This window comes from Ochlerotatus camptorhynchus, unplaced genomic scaffold (assembly GCF_037179485.1).
Source record: "Ochlerotatus camptorhynchus isolate MF236.1 unplaced genomic scaffold, CSIRO-AGI_Acam_v1.1 ptg000304l, whole genome shotgun sequence".
NCBI lineage: Eukaryota > Metazoa > Arthropoda > Insecta > Diptera > Culicidae > Ochlerotatus > Ochlerotatus camptorhynchus.
The window spans coordinates 4,092,147-4,114,961 of NW_027040792.1; the positions used below are offsets into that span (position 1 = coordinate 4,092,147).

Consider the following 22,815-nt stretch of genomic DNA (forward strand, 5'->3'; position numbering starts at 1 on the left):
ATTATTTTATGTCAGATGGTGCTGCTTCACAGTATAAAAACCGGAAAAACTTTTCTAGCCTTTGTAAATTTAAGTCAAAGTATGGTATTGACGCTGAATATCATTTCTTCGCAACATCGCACGGAAAAGGTCCATGCGATGCTATTGGAGGTACGATAAAACGCATGGCTACCAGAGCAAGTTTAGCCAAAGAACGCGAAAACCCGATAAAGACTGCAAGAGAGTTGTTTAATTGGGCAAACAAACGAAAAGAAGAAGAACTTACAAAGTTGTCATTTTGTTATTCTACTACAGAAGAATACGAAAATATGTCTTTGCAGCTAAATAATCAATATAATAATGCAAAATTCCACTCATTTCTTCCTCTATCAGAAAATACAATAAAGGCAAAGCTTTATTCAAACTGTCCTGACAATGATGCCAAAATATTCAATATTGTTAAGAAAGTTGTGTAAACAATAATTTTATAAAAATACAGGAATAAAAATAAACTGATGATATCCAACATATAATGTTATTTTTTATTGCGCACAATCAACAACTGCTTCCACTGTTGGTACGTTTTCCGTCAATGTCCGCAGCACACCAGCTGCATCCAAAAACATCTTGACGCGAAAACTCCAATTTTCGAATCCCGGTCCACCGGAATACTGGGGAATTCCATGCGCAGCTTCCTTCGGGGTGCCCATAACCGCTCGTAGCAGAGAAAGACAGGATTGATTTAAACGAAGTTTATTACTGTAAACACAGCTTGATGGTTGGATTAGAACTAATTAGAACTAGGTGAAAATTCACTATTTATACCCTCCTAGTTGTTTATTGGTTACCATGGAGTCCTTGGTTATATACTTGCTGCCATGGTATCCTTTTGTTATTTACCTAGGTTGTTTATCCGTTGCCACGGCAATCTTCAAACAAACGGACCTGGCTTCGGCGTATCCTCGGCTACTTTGTTTCACAAAGATTTATTTAAATTCATATTTTTTCCTGATACTACAATTCATTCTGATCTCAATGCTGACCAAAAATTCATGATCTGTTGAGAAACAAACGAAATCTAGCCGTTTCCTTGAAATTGGTTTCGGTAAAGTGAACAGTATGTGAATTTTTTGAATCAGTTATTTTTTTTTCTCTTTATTATAAGAGCTTTTAGCCAGAGACTGGTTCACCTCTTTAAATAAATAGAGGGCTTTCAATGCGTGCACCCCCCCCCCCCATAGTGTTGGAAGTCATATCGTTGTTCTTTTTCAAGGTGTCGTGATTAATTTATGTTTTGTTCATTGTCCAGGTTCATTGCGTGGGTGCCTTGTCTAAAACGTGCCATTGCACAGTGGTCCAGAATGCAGATTTAGGTGGAATGATATGTTTTGAGACTGAAATTGAAACTTTAGACTAAAAATCTCTTGTTCCTTATAGTTAGGTCCTTATTTTTATGACAATGAATTCTAGGGTGGTTCTTATTATCATTAAAATCAAAAATCTAACTTTTTTGTTTGAATAAATTAAGGTATACATTCTTCGGCAAAGTTATGAAATGAGCTAATTTCAAGCAACTGGCAACTGGCAAAAAATATAATTCAAACCCCTCCAAAAAGTAGGGGAAAATGGGGTAAAATGGTCCAAAACACATACCTACAAGTCTCTCCGGTCTATGGGATCACGTGCAATCGATTCCCCTGACGATTTCCCTTCGGAAAAGTCATTTTTCATGGCCGGAATTCAGCGTGCTGTTGAGATATTGAATTTTGTGTAATTTTGGACCCATTTTTGCCCATAGTGCGCCGCTTGATGAGAAAATTCTGAACTACTGTCCACTAGCCAAAAATACTTAACTCCCTGAACAAGTTTGCCGAAGACAGTAACTTTCTATCCGCTCAGTATCTCGAGCTATCGTATATGCGAATATTGCACGTATATACTAGCGCCACGCAGTGGAATTTTCTGAACTACTCCACCAACGAAAAGATTTTGACTTCCTGAAAAACTTTGCCGGAGACAGTAAATTTTTATCTGGTAAGGATTTAGAGACATTTTATATATACATGTATACTAGCGCCGCGAAGTTAGAAATCTCTGAACTACTGTCATTCAACGAAAAGCCTTGACCTTCTGAACAACTTTGCGCAAGACAGTAACTTTCTAGCTGGTCAGGATCTCGAGATTTTCCATGTTTTAATCAATTAAGTCAAATCCCACGTGTTACAAAAGTTGGCGCGAGTAACGGAGGGTTAACGAAATCCAGTAGAGCCTCCTCTCTATTTGGCTCATTACAAAAAAACGTATCCACAGCTTGTCCTCGTTTCCACCAACGATATGGTAATAGTTTTATGTTGTCAACGTTTTTATTCATTAAGACAATTTACTGGCAGATGAATGACATTAAATAAACAAATAAACCAGCATCCCCGAGCCCTCGTCGAGCGAACCCTGATTCATTATGGGACCTCATCTTGTTTTTTTAAACCCTATAAATAACGAAAAAACGGTCGAACTTTAATTTATGTATGATGCTTTCCTGAAAAGAAAAACATGCAATCAGGATCACGAAATTCATTCAACAGGAAAATAAACTTCCAACCAACCAAAACAGTAAAGTAGTGCTCGGAGATACCTAAGTCGTCTGGAGATACGCGTGACCGTCTGTCCGTCCATCGTTGCCGTCGCTGACAAAAGAACCGTTTCGGTTGGTTGAGTTTTATACTTTCCCCAGGGCAGTGAATTTGGCACACGTGACTGCCATGCACAACGAATGTGTTATAATCTATCTCGTCACGTTTTTCCGCCTCGAGGGGCTAGTATTTGGTGGAGTAGGTAATACGGTGGGATGATGAGCAGCCGTCCGGCACTGCTAGATACTAACACTAGGAGACAGCAATGTCCAGCGTAGTTCAAAAGAGGTGGATTTTATCACACCACATACCACCAAGTTGTAGTCTGGGATGATGAGCTTTGCGAGATGTCTAACGTTGGTTGGCACAGACTGCGTTGATGGAGGGAAATTTTTGTCACGAGAGTTCATTCCTATTTAAGAGCATATACACAAAACCCTCGGAGTGGAATGATTACCCTACCATTTTTTGTATGTATCTGAGGACCGCTAAACGAATGATGGTGGGTGGTTTCCTGTAATAATTTTCCATAAAACACACCAGCAGCATTTTTTTATATTTTTTTTTATGGCATTTGCTCGGTTTCCGAAATAGCACACTTAAAGTAAAAATTAATATTAAATCCACTACCGTACGAACCAAACTTACATTCAAATTGCACCATAACTTTTTTAAAGGGAGGTACCGGGAGCCTAATAGCCTAGTCAGTAAAAGCACGGTATTACCAAGCCGGAGGCGGCGGGTTCGATTCCCGGTCCGGTCGAGATAATATTTCGGGTAGGAAATTTTCTCGACTTCCCTGGGCATAGAGTATCATTGTGCTTGCCACACAATATATAAATTCATGCATTGGTATTGGCATCGAAAGCTCTCAATTAATAACTGCGCTAAGCAATAAGCTTGAAATGCGAACAAGAAGAAGAAGAACTGTGGACCCCCCGTAATCTGACAATTTTTAATCTGACCACTTTTTAGTTTGAACCCCGGTAATCTGCACACCGTACAAACAGTGATGCCACATACACAGATTTATCTGTAATCATACAGATTTTTTTTTTTTTCAATATTTTGATACAGATATCTGTATGTACAGAATACAGACTTTTAGAAAAAGTACAGATTTTAAGAGGAATATATTTTATTTTCTTCTATACATATCTTACTTCGTTTCTTCCTTTTGAACAACTTGAACTCACTATTTGAGCATCAATATCGAATCGTATTTTTCACTAAATAAAATATTATTGTATAATCTTCGATAATTTTGAATGGACTACTGATGTTCAGGTATTCTGATTTCTGATTTCTCTTTTATTATAATTAAATTAATCAAGCCAAGTACCGTCCCAATGACGCGGTCTTTTAGGTAAAATTGATAAATAGCAGATTTTTAGCGATGGGCCCAATCTTAGATACGTAGGCCAACATTAGAGCCATTTCCTCTATATTGTTTAAATGCATATGAATCGAAAACAGTAGGCTGTTGAGTTTTGACTTCTTGAGAAGAGTTGTTTATTTTGTCAAGATAAACAACTTTGCCTAATGTCGTTTTCGTTTTTGCGGTGTAGCTACACTGGTGCTACACCACTGAACACCGAAAAAAATCAAGGTAGCAGCTATCGGTTACACCTTTGTTTACAAACAAATGATGCTGAGCTGTCAATGACTCGCGGTTATTGCTGCTTACACTACACCTGTGTAGTGTAGCAAAAAATAAAAAGAAATAAGTCGTCAAGTCTTCAAAACACCATTTCAATGCATTAAAAAAGTTATTAAAACAAACTACAAGGGACAGCCCTATGGGGTTGTACCACAAACGAAGTGACAGAGCGGCTCGAAATTAGATTTGATGCACTTACATTTTAAATTTTTGAGTGTACCTCACGAGAACACTGTCTACTCATATGAACTAGCTTAAGGAGAAGCTTACCGGTCAAAAAAAAATACGTTTCGATTTTTCTAAAAATATTGGAGAAGATATCAAAATAGATTTAGGTTTAAGATAAACAATCGCATTTTTTCTAATTTTTCAAACAAAAATCGCGTGCGAAAACGTTTTTTATAAGTTATCATAGCTTAAAGTTGGTCCAATTTTTTCATGATGATTTAAAAAAATAATTTTAAACGTAAATTTTCCCAGGAATTTGAGGAAAAATTGATTTTTTTGGATTTTTATAATTTTTCGCAATATTTTTAGAAAAATAAAAACGGGCCGAAAACAAATTGTCCAATTTGCCCGATAATTAAAAAAAATCTTTCCTCCTGATCACTCACAAAGACAAAACCATAGAAAGATGGGCGCTGCCACAAGGGCAGCACACTAGTGCACATCTGCTCTCACCATCATGCCGTCCTTAACACCCCCGTCTGTATCAATAGTACAGCTATTCCCATCAGGAGGTCAGCCCGTATCCTTGGAGATTGAATTGACCGATATTTAACCTTTTCTGCCCACTGACGAAGTCAAGAACGCTTGCAAGACACGTCTTAATCTGCTACGATCTATCGCAGGTCGACACCCAGGCAGTAACCGGCCCATTCGGCTTTGAGTTGCTAGAGCAATTTTGGAATCACGTCGCCTTTATGGAATCAAAGTTACCTGTCTCGCTCGCGAACAACTTATTACAAAACTAGCCTCTACATACCATCAAGCTATCCGTATCTCATCCGGCCTACTACCATCCACACCTGCAATTGCAGCTTGCGTCGAAAGTGGAGTACTACCAACAATCAATACGAAACTAACGATTTTAAATTGGCTCACTACTTGACTACCCGCATAAACGCGAACCATATCTTGACCTTACCGAAAATGGTTACAAATTGTTTATAATCCCTGCTAAACTTTAACTGAAATGGTTATGGAACTTTACATGAACGTTTGTGTGATAAAGTTTTAACCTTATGTATTATGGTTTTTTGGAAGTGAACCTTACAGATAATGGGTTGTTAAGAACCATTACCATTCTAAATTCTTGTTTTCTCCATACATTTTCTGAAAGAAAACTATATTAGAACCTTTTTACTTATGGTTTGAGAATTTTAATGGTAATGGTTATGGTAGTCAGTAAGGTCCATGGATGGTTTTGTATTGTCGGTCAACTTTACGTGGAATATATCGCGAATAGGTTGCCTGTAAATTAATGATTACCAATTCGCACTCATAATGCTTAAAAACAAACAAATAATGTTGAAAACATAAATGACCTATGTAACTGTGATTATAACAAAACGTCCTATATAACATGTCCAATGTACACCTGACAAGAGCAAAATGTCCTATGTAACATTTTTCACGTTTTCATAGAAAAAAATGCATGAAACGGGTAGATTATAATTTCAATTTCAATTTTACTGTCGCATTTTACTATTAAAGGTCTAAACAATGTCAAAAGTTTATTTGGTTTAAAATAGTATCAAAAAAGATTTTGTCAATCTTCAACCTCGTTTTTCTCGAAAAGAGTGAAATGTTAGATAGGACCTTTTGAAAAGTCAGGCGAGAAATCACTGACACAATCATACTTTAGCAATCTCTATAGAAGAGTTTACGGAGGGATTTGAGTTCACTCACTCGACAAAAAGTGACACAACAGCGGGGCCCTGATTACTAAAAATGAACACATGAATAATACTCACGTAACATTCCTTTCAACTTTTGTACACAAAACTTGTTAAGCTTTTTTCGCGCGAACCGAATACGCCCACGCAAACTAACAACATCATCGGGTAGGGGAAATTCTTCCCTTCTTGATAGTGCTCATCATGTGCCTCACACTTAATTGTGCACTTATTGTGAAACACATCCATTAATACATCACAGCATAAGAATCGCACATTAAGATTCTTATGCTGTGAACCATGCCTAAACACTATTGGTTCGGATTGTAACATACTTGGAGTCTATGTGCCTCACATGGTGATATCAATAGCTTTGCACATTATGGTTGAAATGTTGTACAGTATTCTAACCTATTGACTTCTACTTAACCGATTCAAAAATTGAATCGACAAATATATAAACGAAGCTGCCAGGGGGCAGAGCATCCACCCTTTTTTTGATGGGTCTGATTTGGGATTTGATTCTGGACTGTTGGAATGTGCTGCTGCCGTTGTCTTCGTTCGATCTCACTGAGCCACGGTTGCTCTCATATATGAGTCTTGATAAGGATGAAATCACCAGGGCTCTACATTTTCGAAGCTCTAAAATGAACTCGAGTGTTGTTTCTCTCATACAAACGTGTTCAACGCTTCATTTCTATAACACCTAGCTAGACTATTAGCAAGAAACGAAAAGAAGCACGCTTAGAAGGAAAGGCTGGCTGTAGATCTTCTTGTCGCTGTTTTGCACTTCGCTTTCAATGCAAGTAACGTCGATTTTTTAGTTAAACGAACCCTCATTATGTCTTTCATTCTCTTTCACGAACACTCTATCACCGCTCTTTCAATTGGGTTCTTTTAGGGTATTGAATTAAATGCATATTCGTAATCTGCATTAAAAATGGAATCCAAACCCAAAATTTCATCAATTTTGGTACACTGGAACTATTTTAAATAAGTACGATTACATTTGCAAAAATCACCTTATTAGCACCTCTCAGTGTCACTTTGTATGGGAGCGAACTGTCAGTTTGTTAGTTTAGTGTCAAACAGTGAAGTTATTATTTTGCTTTAAAAATCGAGATGACAGTGTGTGGATTCGAAAAAAAATATTGCTGTGCTCAGAAAACGAAGCTCTTTCAGATAATGTATAAAAACGATATTATGTCCCGTTTTCTTTAGTTTTTTAAGATAAATATGTGGATCGAAGATAATCTAAACATAACATGTAATCTTCAAGTGTTTTCACGTGAGAAATGCTCTAAATATATACTTTCAGTTTTCCGTCATATACGTCATGAAACCTCTGTTGATGTGTTTTATGAAAGACGAAACTATCAAAGTCAAGCGCTCTTTCATACTTCAGTCAAAGATGAATACTAAGATGAAAGTGTCGGAAGAACATTCTATTTTAGTGTCCTCTTTCACGGTCCCTTTCATCCAATGAATACCCCCCGTATTCAAGGTAATTTTGTAGTTTTGTTGCCCCCTCGGTAGAGATGAAATTTTGCGCTCATTTTTATCAAAACAATCACACCAAAATCAGAGATGTCCCATTTTTAATTACTCGATTAACAACTAATCGATTATTTTTTGTTCGCTTTGCTACCATTTTTCCACCAATGAGAGTGCAGTTCATGTTTGAAACGATCGGTGATGATCATCTGGAGATGTTAATGCTTATATCAGCATGATATAACCGATTACAAATATTTTACTTTTCGGTGCGTTAATCGAATAATCGATTATTCGAATGAAAATCGGCCATCACTAGACGAATGTGACACGTCATTTCAAATATATGGACCGTACATAAATAATGACACAATTTGAAAGGGACCGGGGCTAATAACAAATTACGTCCCCACGGTAACTGAAATATGCACGAGTGTTCACCGGTTGCTTCAGTTTCTTCGAAGCTTGAACGAAAGACCAATGGACCGACGGGTGAAAGAGACACAAGCGATTGAAAATTTGTTTGTGCACGCCGACTGATGTTCTAGAATGCTGCGAAGCTGTTCGACTTTAACAGAAAAAGAAAGCAAGCAGTCTCTTCGTCGCATCGATTTGGTCGGTTGAAGCTGACATTGTGACGCCCTGGAAGTCACAACTCGTGTTTTCGATGTTGACCTAGCAGAACATGCAATTCACATAGCATTGAAATGCACAACACTTCAAATCCATCTGTTTTGAACATCAGGGTGTGATTCAATGTGTAATACACTTGAATTGATACAAAAAGATTATCAACATTTCAAAGTTTGAAACACTACAAATTAACGTGTAGAACACATTGAAACATGGTGAAATACACTTAAAATAAATGTGATTGTGAATATGAAAAATCAAGTGTTTAAACACTTTGATCAAACGTGTGGCCTTTTTAGAGTGTAGTGACATAGGAACTCCAGTTATTCCAGCTAAATGTTTCGCTTTGATTCTCAGTAATATGCACAATGCATAATCAGTTTATGAAACTTTTTCTTATTTTGTGTACCGTATGTATTTGAGCAGTACAGAACCAAAAGCTTAAACATATGAATTGTAAAACAAAAATAAATGATTGCCATTGAATTAATTGGAACAAATGAAAATTGAACATGGATACTTTCGGTGTTTTCAACGCTATTGCTATTATCGTTGATGATGAACAAAGAAAGAATGGTTTTGCAGCGAGTAAGAGTTTACTAAAAAAAACCTGTTGGCTGACTATAGTCAAGAGCAAAATAAAATAGAAGACAGCAAAGTATTTTTAATGTCATTTGATTATATAAGAAAATGAACCTCCATCAATCGGTTTCAATTTGTTCAGATTATTTCATTTCACCACCAACAAATAAATGCGCTCTTAAGGCTTGTACTCGAAAAAAATGCACCATTTTTATCCGTGGGTAAAAATTGATGAAAATCTGGGTAAATTTCATAACAATCGGTTCAGTGGTTATTGATATGTCATCGAAACAAGTAGAAAATCGCCGGAGAATTTTGCGCGCCGTCATGGAAAATCCGACTGCGACCATGAGATGGATCGGAAGACAACTGGGAATCACCCATACAACTGTGTCTCGGGTGGTAAAATCGTTTATGGAGTCCCAGACGACCGAGCGGCAGGCTGGAAGTGGAAGAAAATCGAAGACAGCTGACCCTGTGAAGACCCGGAAGGTGTTGGATTATTTCAAGCGTAATCCGAACCTTTCGATTCGCGACGCGGCTCTGGGCTTCATGTATTCAAGGTCCGGAAGGCACCGAACCTGCGTGATCAACGGCCAAATCCCGCGCAAGGAAGCTGTATCGAGAGTGGTTAACGAAACCGATGTGTGTGCTTATGGATGACGAAACCTACATCAAGGAAGACGCAAAGCAGATACCGGGGCTGGAGTTCTACGTTGCCAAATCACGGTTTGATGTTCCGGAAGACATGAGGAAGAAGAAGGTGGACAAATTTGCCAAAAAATACTTGCTCTGGCAGGTCATATGCCAATGCAGTAAACTGAGTAAACCGTACATCACAATGGGTACCATCAACAGCGAAATTTACCGCACCAAGTGCCTCCAGAAGCGTCTGTATTGTCCCACGGAGGCGAGACATTATTTTGGCTGGACCTGGCATCATGCCATTACGCGCGATCGACGTTGGATTGGTACAGAGACAATAACGTTGTTTTTGTACCAAAAACCGCCAATCCCTCAAATTCACCAGAGATTCGTCCGGTGGAAAGATTTTGGGCCATAATGAAGGCCAAAGTTCGAAAATCGACCAAGGTGTTTAAGAACGAGCTGGAGTTGAAGAAAGAATGGATGAAAGTGACCAAAAAGGTCGGCTCCACCATTGCACAAAATGTAATGAGGGGTCTTAAGGGAAAGGTGCATGCTTTCAGCGATAGAAAGGAAATTGAATAAAGTAATTATGCCGAAACATAATCCATATGTATTAGTTCATTCCCTGAAAGTTTCAAGAAAATCCGACTTAAAATAAATTTTTGGCGAACTTTTGTCTGGTGCATTTTTTTCGAGAAGAGGCCTTATCATCATATAGCATTCTTGCCTTTGTTCGACATCCACACATGGAGAAACAAAAAGTTGGACTATCATAGAGAAATCCCATTGCGACCGATATTGCGGGGGTGAAGGACAATCCCTTTGTTTATGTTGTGTGGCGGCGTCTACTATTTGCAAGTGGGTATACGAAACTAAGGTTATCTGTCACCTTGCCTGGGACTTGAGTTACTAAGACCATCTGCAACCGATCAATTAGCTTCGAAGAGAAGACAGCTGGCTAGGATGAAGGAGTTTTCCTCCTTACCGAGGTTGAACAGCTCCTTTCAGCCATCGCCAATCTGGAGCTCCCCCATGTCTAGCATAAATTGGTGTGGTGTCAAAATCCCCTGGTGTCTAGCATGAATTGGTGTGGAGCCAGAGATTGGAATCTGCCTTGAAGAAGTTCAAGGCAGGATCCAACTCTACGGCGGAACTCCAGAGAACTAGATACTGCAACCACACTATCCGTTACTCCGATGGATTGGTTTCCTGTGAAGGGGTTGCGGCATCACGGGCCCTCAAATATCCGTAATTCATCGACCTTCAGACTTACACTATATTCTCGGCAGAAACGGTCTCTGCTTTTATTGCTGCTACCACTCCCTCAAACAAGCTGATTGTCGTATTTACGGACTCCGCAAGTGTAGTTCTAGCCCTAAACTCATACTCTATCAAGCACTCATGGATCCAAGCCATTCAGTGGTATGCCCCTAGAAACACTACATTTGTATGGATTCTGGGTCACTGTGGCATTCGTGGTAATACGGAGGCGGATCATCTAGCGACATCTGGAGGACAACCCGAGCAAAGTCTGAGATCAAATTGAAATCTAAATTTTATGTTGTGATTTCGCTGATAATGATTACTCTGGTTGCTGTCGTTTTGGTCGTTTTAACGGTTAAAATATCAAAATTGAGAGCATACAAATCTTCCTGTGACATCACATTGAAAACCATTTCTGCTATCAGTGAGAGCAAACTGAAAACTCATTTTGATATCAATTTTTCCTGTTGATAACAAAACAAGTATTCAATTTGATGTTATGTTAAGGCAATGAAAACAAACATATTTTTGAAGAGGAAATGTACACCAAAATAAAAACAAAATTTGGTATCAATTTTGTCAATTGCGTAAACTGAAATCAAATTATGATTTCGGTTTGATGTTGATATCAAAACTTGATTTCAATTTGCTGTCATTTTTATGCTGGGCTTTGCTCGGGAAGCCCAACTCTTTACCAAGGAGGTTCCATCGGGGGACCTGAAAAAATGGGTTGCCAACAAAATCTGGGACTTATGTCACATACATGGTCCCAACCAACAAGCATTTTCCTTAGAAAGGTGAAGTCTGACACACGGAGATGGGAAGACCCCCCTGACCACTAAACTCAGGTTGTCCTGGCAAGACTCAGAACAGGCCATACCAGAGTCTCGCATAACTTTGCACGCAGCGGGCCGTTCCGGAAATTTTGCGAGCTCTGCCGCACCAACTGTTCAGTGGAACACATAATCTGCCACTGTACTCAATACGAAGGCTCACGAGAGCTGTACGGCATACCAGGGAGCATTAGCGACGCAATGAGTAACGACCCGGCTAGACTCACAGCATTAATGGGCTTCCTTCGCGAGGCCGGCCTCTTCGATCAAATAAGAAACCTGCCAAAATCCCGACCACCGCAATACCAATGGACTTTCTCTTATCATCCAACATCTCAAACCAAAGCAAGGTCCTCAGCAACTTAACAATCAAAACTCCGAAAAAAGACAGCACATTGACAGCCTCAGTACTTAACTAGAGGAGGCCTCTTATAGACCTCCTAACAAGATAAAAAGGAGAAGAAAAAAACTTTGTAACTAGATGAAGTCCCTTCTGGACCCCACACTATCTTTTCACTATTATAAAAAAATACTAACAATTTGTAACAGTCGGCTCCAGTGTTTGTGTTGGTCAACCTTCGCGTCTGGAAAAATTCAGGAGAATTTGTCCAAAAGCTGCAGACGTCCCATGCCGAACATATATAAAAGTAATATTACTACTTGAGCTTGAGCTTGAGCTTGATTGACCGCCCACGGTTGCTACTCTGTTACTGCCAGATCAGCTGTAATTACACAGAGAACCAATAAACGATGCTTGGGACTAGCAATCATCCTCAATGTGTAAAAACTGGTGATCTTAAATTAGGCAACCAGCGCCGGCCGCGCCCGAACACAGGTCAAGAAAGGAATGGGAAGGATTGTGTTGACAAAGCCGAGAACACCTCTGCACTTCCACGAGGAATCACTGGGATGTTGGATAAGAGGGTTGGGTTTGCAGCAGGGTTCGTTTTGGTAAATGATAAGCTGAATTGATGTCATAACGATCATATAACGCGAAGGAGCTTGGGACTAAACCCACGGTCTTCTGCTCAGTAAGCAAAAACGTTTGCCACTAGGCAGACGAGCACCTTTTTAATCACCGAGTTGCCGTTATTACCATGTAGTCATATTAACAAATAAAACGATTGACGAACCTTGAATGTGGATGGGCCTGAGATTAGACTCATGATGTTCTGCTCAGTAAGCAAAAACGGTTGCTCTAAGGCCACCGAGCCCCTCATATCACATAATACCGTTGCTCAAATTTGTGTATCCATTCAAACCCGGAACCAACGACAACAACGAGTTTCGCAAAATACACGATACACAAGCGATTTTACCATAAATCTCTTTGATATGTAAGGACCTGGGACCGCGTTTTTCTGCTCAGTAAGCAGGCCACTGTAACCGACGATCTTTCAAATCCGAAAACTAAAAACAACGAAAAAGTACTTAGGCCTTCATTAAGTTCCACTTTCACGCGACGTTCAATGACAGGGTCCTATCCAGGATTACATCTGAAAAATCCAAATCTGGCCAACGCCCACCCTAAACATAAACCTGTTCTAATCCAACTGAAATGACTAACGAATGGAAGACTTTGACTACCCAGCCATGCAATAGTCTCATTCCGTGCCTTATGGCAACTTGATGATTCTATTGCGCTCATCTTCTGGCACCACCCAGGGGAGACTTGGTCCTGTATCCAATGCTTAACTTATCTCCATTCCACTCAGCTACTCGCAATTTCTTGTGATATAGTGGGCGGAATATTATTATATGAGACAATTCAATGCAGACGTCTTTCCAAATTTGGCAGATCGACAGGTAATCGGTGAGTTACCACGATAGTTGCTATTCAACAACTCGACAACGTCCCATCGTCAACGCCTGCTATGAGAATTTCCCATTGCAGACGCCAACGAAATGACGTCATCGAGCTATCGATCAACTACCCTGGTTATCGCCTGGTACCTTATAGCACGATGCTAGGAGGCGAACCGGAAGAATCGATGAGCTACCTCTCCCCCGATATAAAAGTAATTTTACTACTAAAGATTTACTGGGATCTTAATATGATGTCGGCTGTGGTGTTCTAGCTCATTGATATGTATTGTTTTCAGTCCAAGCCCTATTTTTGCTCACTCAAGTAATCCATCCTTATGCTGGTTTTAAGTCCCTTGTTCAAATCCGAGTTTTCCGATAAAAAATCCGTTTGTTTTTTCCTCAATTTTTCTTCATTCACACATCCTTAAAGAGAGAAAAATCACCCACACTAAAAATCTCGATTTCTCAATCGTTTAATGTGCTTCGTCACAATCAATTTGAGGGTGCCAATCGACAAAAAAGTTCCTCCAATCTTCATCACAAATGTATCGTTCCGGAAGAGAGCACCCTCCTCTCAAAATTCATCATTCTCATCTGCCCAAAAGCGAAGGAAAATCTATTACGATATTACCCGGCAGCTATTTGCATAAAATTATTTAATCGATAAGTTCAACCCCCTTGTGCCAATTCTTAGGAGACGACTGAATCACGGGTGGGTCGTTCGATCTCGGACCCTATCGTTGTCATTCGATTATATTAAATCTTTTCCTCCGAACCCCCTCAGTTGTCGAGACCTTGGTCGGACTTCTATCGAATTTCAATTCTCACAGAACCATCCACCGTCTCTCAACCATCCCCCACCACCCCAAACGAATTCGCACTCTTCTTCCATTCGAGAGGGCAGCGATGTAAACGTATCATTAAATCGATGAAATGAAGCTTTGAAAAAATATCCTTCACTCCTTAGATTTACTGTCCTGCCCGTGTTTTGTTTTAGTCAGAGGAGCGGAGCGACGGGCAAGCGCCTAGAATGAGCTTCCAAATGAAGCTTTGTTTTAGAATCTTCTTACGAAGCTTCTATTAGAATCTTCTTAAGAAGCTTCTTGAAGAAGATTTTTCTAGAGTCTTCTTTAAGAAGCTTACCCTGGACACTTGCTCGTCGCTCTGACTAAAATAAAAACAAGGGCAGGACAGTACATCTGAGTAGACTTTCATTGTTTTAATGGTGCAACAACCATTTTCTCATTGGAAAGCTCTTTGGGGATTCTTCTAAGGAAGGAACAAATTCCACATCCATTCCATTTCGTTCCGAAATAATGCGACCAGTCCAAAAAAAAAAATAAGATCCCCAAGAAGCCATAGAAAGCAGAAGAGAAGAAAGACGCTGTGGTTGTAATTTGTAGCCCTGAAAAGGTTCTGGCATGACGGTGGTGGTGGGGGTGGTGGTAGTGTGCGGAGCGAGAAGGGATTGAAGCTTTTCCTTTTCAGAGCTTGATTAAATGGAGGAAGTCGATTCCGGACCGTGTCTTGTGTGTGTGGAGAACTCTTCATCTTCGTCGTTGTCGTCATCTCAGTTGTATGTGCAGGGGCACATTCTCCAGTTAGCTGCAAATGTTATGATAGAATGGGGGAAAGAGAGTGAAAATCCGATTCGATTTTTCCTCTGTTGGCGAGTAGGAATGTGAAATCAGTTACTTTGTCGTTGGGATGTAATCAATTGTGGGAAATGTCTGCAAATTTTGGAGTAGAAGTGGACGCAGATGCATGACTTATGTGGAAGATTGACTTATGTAAAGGGTTTAACACATATCGAGCAAATGGTTTTCCGTTTCACTTAATTTTTTTTCAGTTAAGGGGAAAGGGGACGTCATTATTTTTTCGAAATTCAAATGCAGTTTTTTTCGTTTAAAACTGAATTACGGTCTGTATTTCGGTAGGCAACTAGAATGTAATGAACATATTTTCTTGAACGAAGTTAATGGCATCGCCTTTAACCATCAACTTTCAACATCAAGCAATCATGGGCCCACATAAACAGTCATTGAGACAACATCAATAATTTCCATGAAATCCATGGAAACGGAAGGCAATCCTTTGTTTGGGGCTCAAATTTTGGTTCCCAAGTATATGTTGTCAGTTTGCTGGAAGTAAGATAGGGATGTCGAAACCGAGATTTAATGCGAGATAGGCCACAATTATACGTATTTGAAAACCTCATTCCACCCTTGTAAAAGAGTAATACACGAGTGATGCTCATTTTCATTCACTACATTGTTATTACTACAAAACCCTTTTCTAAGAGGACAGCTGCTATTGGGCCGCAAAATGATTTAGACACACAACATCCCATAACATAATATAACAAGCTCTTCTTTTAGTATCTAGAATATTTATCAGATCTCCAGAAATACCACTAGCAAATTAAATATTTAAACATAACCCCTCTACTATCCGGCAGTCCCCTCAAATAAATTGCTGCAAAATGTGGAACCGAAAAGGAAGCATTCATCACCCGTCTCTGTTCTCCGTTCATCCCCTCTTCGGAGAATGCTGTATTCTTCATTTGCATCTTCAGCTCCACAATGTTGTGCACGCTACCTGCCTACTAATATCCTGGGGACATATGCCATCAAGCAGATGAACTAAGGACAGAGAACGAACACGAACCTCTTGCGAAAGATAGCCAGGCACATGGCACATGTTCCATTCCGGGAACTGGGCCAACCACCACCGACCGCAAGGTTGTGACATAAATTCTACACTCGTGGTCGGTCGGGTGGTCTGTCGGAACAACAACCTGTAGGTAACTATGTGTCTGTCGACATCGGTTTCAACGTTTCTTTTTTTTTTTTTTTTGGCTCCAGATTTGTACCGGTTGATAGTCAAAAGCTTTATACATGTTAGGATTTGGAGGACGTGTTTACTTTCAGTGTATCTCGTTTGTTTTTATTTTTTGCATTTTTTTTTCAACCGTGCACTTGCCCGTGGCGTTCGGATCGGAAGCTGAGCTGCAATGGATTGGTGGCTGGGCGGCGGAGGACAAGTTGTTGCGCCTCGGTCGCTTTCTTTTCGTTGCTGTTCAATGCCAACAAGATGCCTGAGGCGGTTTTTTCTTCAAGAACACCGAGAACCATTGTCGTACATCAACTTGAATGCTTCGCAATGCTGTGGATCAAGACGACGTCGGCGGAGAAGCCAAGCCACTTTCTTTCCTATAGGCTTTCATTTTCTTTGTGAAAGATGCGTTATGTACGTGCCGGGGAACGGAGCAAGGAGGCCGAAATGATGGAGCAGAATGGTTATTGACCAAAATGGTTCCACCCTCCCTTTTTTTTTGCTCTGCTATTCTTCTGTCGAAGGCTCAAGCATAAGTTTTCCTGGCCGAAAACGTTCCGAAGGTCATTTCAGTAAATTTTAGGATAATGAATCCGCACGAACAAAGGGAGTTCGATAGCATCGACGTCGTTGGCACAAATACGTCCTCGGGGAACAGTAATAGGCACTTAGCGGTCTGTGAGAAGTCATCAGTCAAGCTGGTGGAAGGGCGGACGAGGAGGCACGTTTGATTCTTTGGCCTTTGTGTTCCTAATGAATTGAACATTCCAGTGATGACCAGGAGTGAAATTTATTGTATTGATTTTCTGTGAGCAGGTATAGCTTTCGGGTCTGATTTCGGTGGTTGTAAACCTTGTCAACAGAAGTCAATTTTGGTAATTTCATGTGAATATTCATCTTATTTTAGCTCAACTACAAGCACTGCTTAAAAACATTTCATTACTTTCACTCACTAGTAGATCGATAGAAGATGAATAACATGTTCCGTACACGGTAAGAAAAAAGTACCCAACGGCCAGTTCACTTTTACTTACTTTTGACTAGTTTGTCTCCTTTTCTCCTTCTAATGTTGTCAAAAACGGAGGAGCAAAACCACCCAACAGGGGTAGTTAAGTGTGGGAACCCAACGTTGAGTATAATCATATTTACCTACTGTTGGGTATAACTAACTTACTTTTGGTTAAAAAGCCAGTGGAAAATTCCATACGAACTGCACACAAGTAAATGAAAATTACTTTGACCCGCTTTACCTACTTTTGGGTTCCTGCACTATAGTGCCGAGATGAGTGAAAAGAACTTAATTTTGGGTACTTTTTTCTAACCGTGTAGTGCATCATAGTCGCGCGAGCTACAAGTTAGTTGGCCAAACGACTATAAAAGTTTGACAACCGAATAGTTCACTCTACTCACTGAAAATAATTTCAATCGCAGTAGCGCAAAGGAGGTAAAGCTCGATTCAAAGTAAATCTGGAAGCACGGTTTAATACACCACCGCGCCCCTGTTGGTTGGAACAAAAAACGTTTGACAGGCATTTGTTGATGTTTCATTGACGAAGAAATTGGTTAAAAGTTTTTCTCGATTGATCGACGCATCCCGAAATTACGGATCATGGAACTTGAGAAAGGAAAATTAATTGTGCACAAACATCTAGAGAACCCTTCGTGGTCTGCCTCAAAAATAGCAAAAGTGTTAAAATTCCCAAAGTCAACGGTGAGTCTTGTAATCAAACGTTACAAGGATACTCTGAGTGTGGATAGAGCACAGCGCATCTATCATAAAAGTGGCACTAGGGACAAAGAGCTGAGGAGAAAGGTGTTGAGGTACGTGAAAAGCAACCCAGGTGTCTCCACACAGAAAAAAAAAGTTGTTGAATATTACATCCAAACTGCTGCAACCAGGTCAATCCATCGGTTGTGTAATATAACGTTGTACGATGTACATCGATTTTGCGAACAAAATTACATCCATTGATGTAAAATTGTACCTGCTTTTTGCTATTACATCATTATTTCATACATCAGCTTGAATTACATTGATCGATATTACATTTTTTTTGCTGTGCATACGTGATTTGGCAAAGACATACGATTCCGACTTTTCCACCGTGCATGACATCCTTTCAATAGAAGGATATAAGCAACCGGTGAACACTCGTGATGACGGAGAGTGTCTGAAAAAGCGGATTTTACCCTTAATTCGGCAACACAAGACCAACGTTATGTTTTGGCTGGTTCTAGCCAGCTGCCACGACTCTAAGGAGGTACTAGAATGGTATGCTGCAAACAATGTTAATTTCGTCGCCAAAGAGATTAATCCTCCGAATTTCCCTGAGTTCAGACCGATCGAAAAAAATTGGGCAATTGTCAAGCGAAAACTTTGAGGATGTGGTAAAAAAGTGACAAATGCACAACAAATGCGTTTAAAGTGGAATAAGTTCGCCGGTACAGTGTCACCAGCGACTGTGCAGATCATGATGGCATCGATCACAAGTAAAGTGCGACAGTTCGTTCGAAACGGTTAAATGTAATAGCTTGTTATATACAGTTTGAAAGCTGAATAAATACCTTTTTGTTTGACGTTTTGATCAACCGTGTATGTTGTTTAATTCTTGAGTTATGATCACTTGAATGCGTACAAATTTACTTTGAATCGGGCTTTAAAACACCGAGTCATACGCGACAGCAAATTTGTTTGTATTCATTTCAATAATTGTTCAAAATTTGTTGTTTTCTTGTCAAGGGGTGGTCACCGTGGTCACTCTATACACTTATTTTACACAAACATTTTTCTCAGTGTGCCTCGAGTGTGCCGCGCTGTACCGAGAGTGCCACCCAGATAACCAGAAGTCGTATAACAATGTACAGACAGTATCGTAAATAACTACAGTTTAAGTCAATATTGCATATAAGTATGACATACATCGCATTGTGTTTAAGTTAAATCGTATAGAATGCAAATTTCCGACTTATATGCGATTAATCATTTTTCAATCGTACTGTACCACAAATTAAATCGGATTTTATCGTAAGATTTTTCAAATTGAATTTGTTATTACAGATTAAATCGTATATGATGTCAAATCAACTCGTTTAAAAAGAAATTAAAATTTGCACATATATGGCCTCCACTTTTGTAGGCATAAGCCTTTTTATTGCATTCTATACGATTTGATTGTTTGTATATATGTTTGTATATCACAAAAGCAATTTTGAATATACGTACATTCTGGTTGTCTGGGCAGTCATCGAACTGACTTTGTTTGTGAATAATTCATGCTGACTATTGCATTAGGTCCTAAGTAACACTGATCGATTCTCTTCGTCGACTTTCTCTTTCGTTAATAACTTTTCTTTTTTTTTTTGATGATGAATGCAATGTTCAGCTTGAATTCTATAAAGAGCTGGAAAAAGGGCCCGTCTGCTTTGATCGATTCTCTTCATCGACTTTCTATTTTGATAACCACGGCCATGCAAACAGTGTTCGTGCTATTTTTGCCACATGCATGATTAAGGAGGTTTTTTATCTATCGTCTGGTCTATCGTCCAAATCGTCAAATACAACAGGGCATGTTGTTGCAGCTGAGTTATTAACGAAAGAGAAAGTCTATGAAGAGAATCGATCAAAGCAGATAGGCCCTTTTGCTAACTCTGTATAGAATTGTATGTTTGGCAACCCGGTATTTTGACTGTTCAAATGTTTTGTTTTGCTTGCTGCAATGTTGCAAACCGAAAGCAATGTTATATATATCGATCTAAACTGAGACATTAGGTCGTATGAATAAAAGCGTTTGCTTTACTTTTCCCGTAAGAATAGCACGGGAAAGTAAAGTAAACTGTTTTTATTCATACGGCCCATTGAACTAGAAGTAATTGTTTATGCTGATGGATGTTTGATGGTGGGCTACCAGCAGCTGCCATTGTGAAGCGAAAAATGAACCTAGATATCACAACAAGCATCACCGGTCCAATGATATTTCTGTATGATGGTGTAAAGCCTATTCATTTCGATCATCGTCAGTTCCGTGCCGAACAACCTGCTCTACCTGGACAGCGAGAACAACTGAAATTACGTCAACCTTTCCAATTTGGCCAGTTGCAATGCGTTGAAATCGGTCGCGCATTAGTAGATTGCCTGAACATTGTCGATTGTGACTTTTTAACACCCGTTTACGAAGGCTTGAATCTGCTCAGTGGCAAAAACAATATGGCTGAAAGCCCTTCGAAGGAAAACCCCTACTAATTGGAGGACATCAATTCAGCCTTGATGAAGAACTTCTCCAGAGAGGACTGTTCCGCTTCGCTGAGTGCTCCTTCGCAACTCCCCGGTATATCAAACCGTACGAGCTGCCCAAGAGAATGGTCACGTCAACGCCAAATCAACAGAAACGACATTCGGTCATTGGAACGCTTCCGATTCCGTGTGTATCACGCATGTCGATCTATTAGGATAGCAAGCACCGCGGGGAAGCGATTCACTACGATGGCAACGTGATCGACATACTGTACACCATTTCTAAACAGACGCTTCCCTACGGGAGGAAGGTCTATTGTATCTGGGTAAGCCAGATTCCGGATTCATCGTACAACAACCCGTTCAACAGCGTGACCAGTACGGTGGTGCTTGGGCAGGCTATCAAGAATACTACTGCTGAGCAGCACTTGGATCGCCCCAGTTCCATCTTCCGTATGTATACATACGGGAGATGGAACTGGGGCGATCCAAGTGCTGCTCAGCAGTAGTATTCTTGATAGCCTGCCCAAGCACCACCGTACTGGTCACGCTGTTGAACGGGTTGTTGTACGATGAATCCGGAATCTGGCTTACCCAGATACAATAGACCTATAGCAGTGCGATGGAGATTTAATCCACGGACACTACAGCAAATATTACACACTGGTGAGGCACCTCTGGAAGGGCGCGTACGGGTATGTGAAGCTGAGCTACCGGAACTCGGATAGGTTGGTGGTGATATCGAAGTTCATACTGAAGGAGAAGCTCGGGCCACCGAAGCGGGGAAATTCCGATGGAAATGTATCTGTTAACGCCCGTGAATCATCCGAACATTGTCAACATGTTCGATTGGTTCGAGAACGACAAGTTCTTCCAGGTTGTGATGGAAATCCACGGCTCCGGGATGGATCTGTTTGAGTTTATCTAGATCGAAGACCCGTGGGTTATTTGATCTTTCAACAGATTGCTAATGCCGTTGCTTTTCTGCACTCGTTGAACATTCTGCACCACCGGGACATCCCAGACGAGAACGTTATCATCGATCACAATTTCCATATCAAGCTGATTGACTTCGGATTAGCGAAATTCGTACAGGAAGGGTAACTTTCTACCTTCTACGACACAACCGAGTACTGCAGTCAGGAAGTTTTGGCAGGGAATCACTACTCCGGCCCGGAACTGGAAATGTGGGCTCTCAGTGTGACACTGTACGTGTTGATGTTCTTGGAAAACCCATTCGTGAACGTTAAGGAAATCCTGCAATCCGAACTGATCATCCCACACGAAATAAGCGAAGAATTTGAGTACGTGTTGCTTTTGCTGTTGGACAAGAATTCCAAAACTCGGATCATCATCTAATAGCTACAGGAGACGGAAAGGATGACGCAGGAAATCAAATCTTCACAGTTCAATTTTCCCTGTCTCGTCCCCTGCGAACCGTACAAAACCAAACCGGAGAAGTACTACACCCTATTTCAAAACTACCCAAATTTGGGTAAAATCCACCCAGATCCGTCAAAACTGAACCTACCCAAAAATGGGTAAACTGTGTTGGGAGCTACAAATTGACGTTTTTTATTTGTCACCTTGTTACTCCCAACATTGTTTACCCAGTTTTGGCTGATTTGAGTTGATTCTACTCAAATTTGGGTAGTTTTGAAATAGCGTGTACGTAGATGCGAATATCTGCTCCAGCCAGACGGCACTTTTTACGTCGCCGCACAGCCACATCCGCAGATGGTGGATGATGTCGATGGTGAAGATGACGATGAGCATGTATGCCCACATGGATGATATTTCAAGCTGAACATTGCATTAGGTCCTAGGTAACATTGATCGATTCTTTTCGTCGACTTTCTCTTTTGTTAATAATTTGAGCACATAACTGTTTCTTGTTGTGTTTGTGGTATTAGATACTAGATAAAGTTGCTTTTATCGTTCTGTGTGCTGGAAATACCTGGGAATGTCTTTGCATGGCCGCGGGGATACAAAGAGAAAGTCGACGAAGAGAATCTGTCAATGTTACTTAGGAAGCAATGCAATGTTCAGCTTGATTTGTCCTCTATCGCACGATCATGAGATTGGTCTATGTAGATGACGATATTTCCGGCAGAGAGATGAATATTCTTTCCACCGGTCTCACCAGTCTGTCTCTGAGGGAAACGCATGGAACTGGCATCAGTCTGATCGATAACGAACGGATTTTTATTTTTGTTTTTCCTTGATTTGTTTTCCGTCGATCTTATTTTCCGTACTGAGTACCAATGCTACCGACGCCAAGGAGGCAGCTCCCACACCTAAACCTTCCACCTATCGACCCATC

The 22,815-nt window shown here is 40.3% G+C and overlaps 1 protein-coding gene and 1 pseudogene across 2 annotated transcripts in view; one reads left to right on the forward strand and one right to left on the reverse strand.

Annotated features, from left to right (window-relative positions):
• LOC135707171 (transcription factor E3-like) overlaps positions 1-22,815 on the reverse strand; it is a 131,601-nt gene that overhangs the window by 19,968 nt on the left and 88,818 nt on the right. The gene's annotated exons all lie outside the window — the stretch shown is intronic.
• Positions 1-22,815, forward strand: part of LOC135707134 (uncharacterized) — a 39,622-nt pseudogene that overhangs the window by 3,540 nt on the left and 13,267 nt on the right.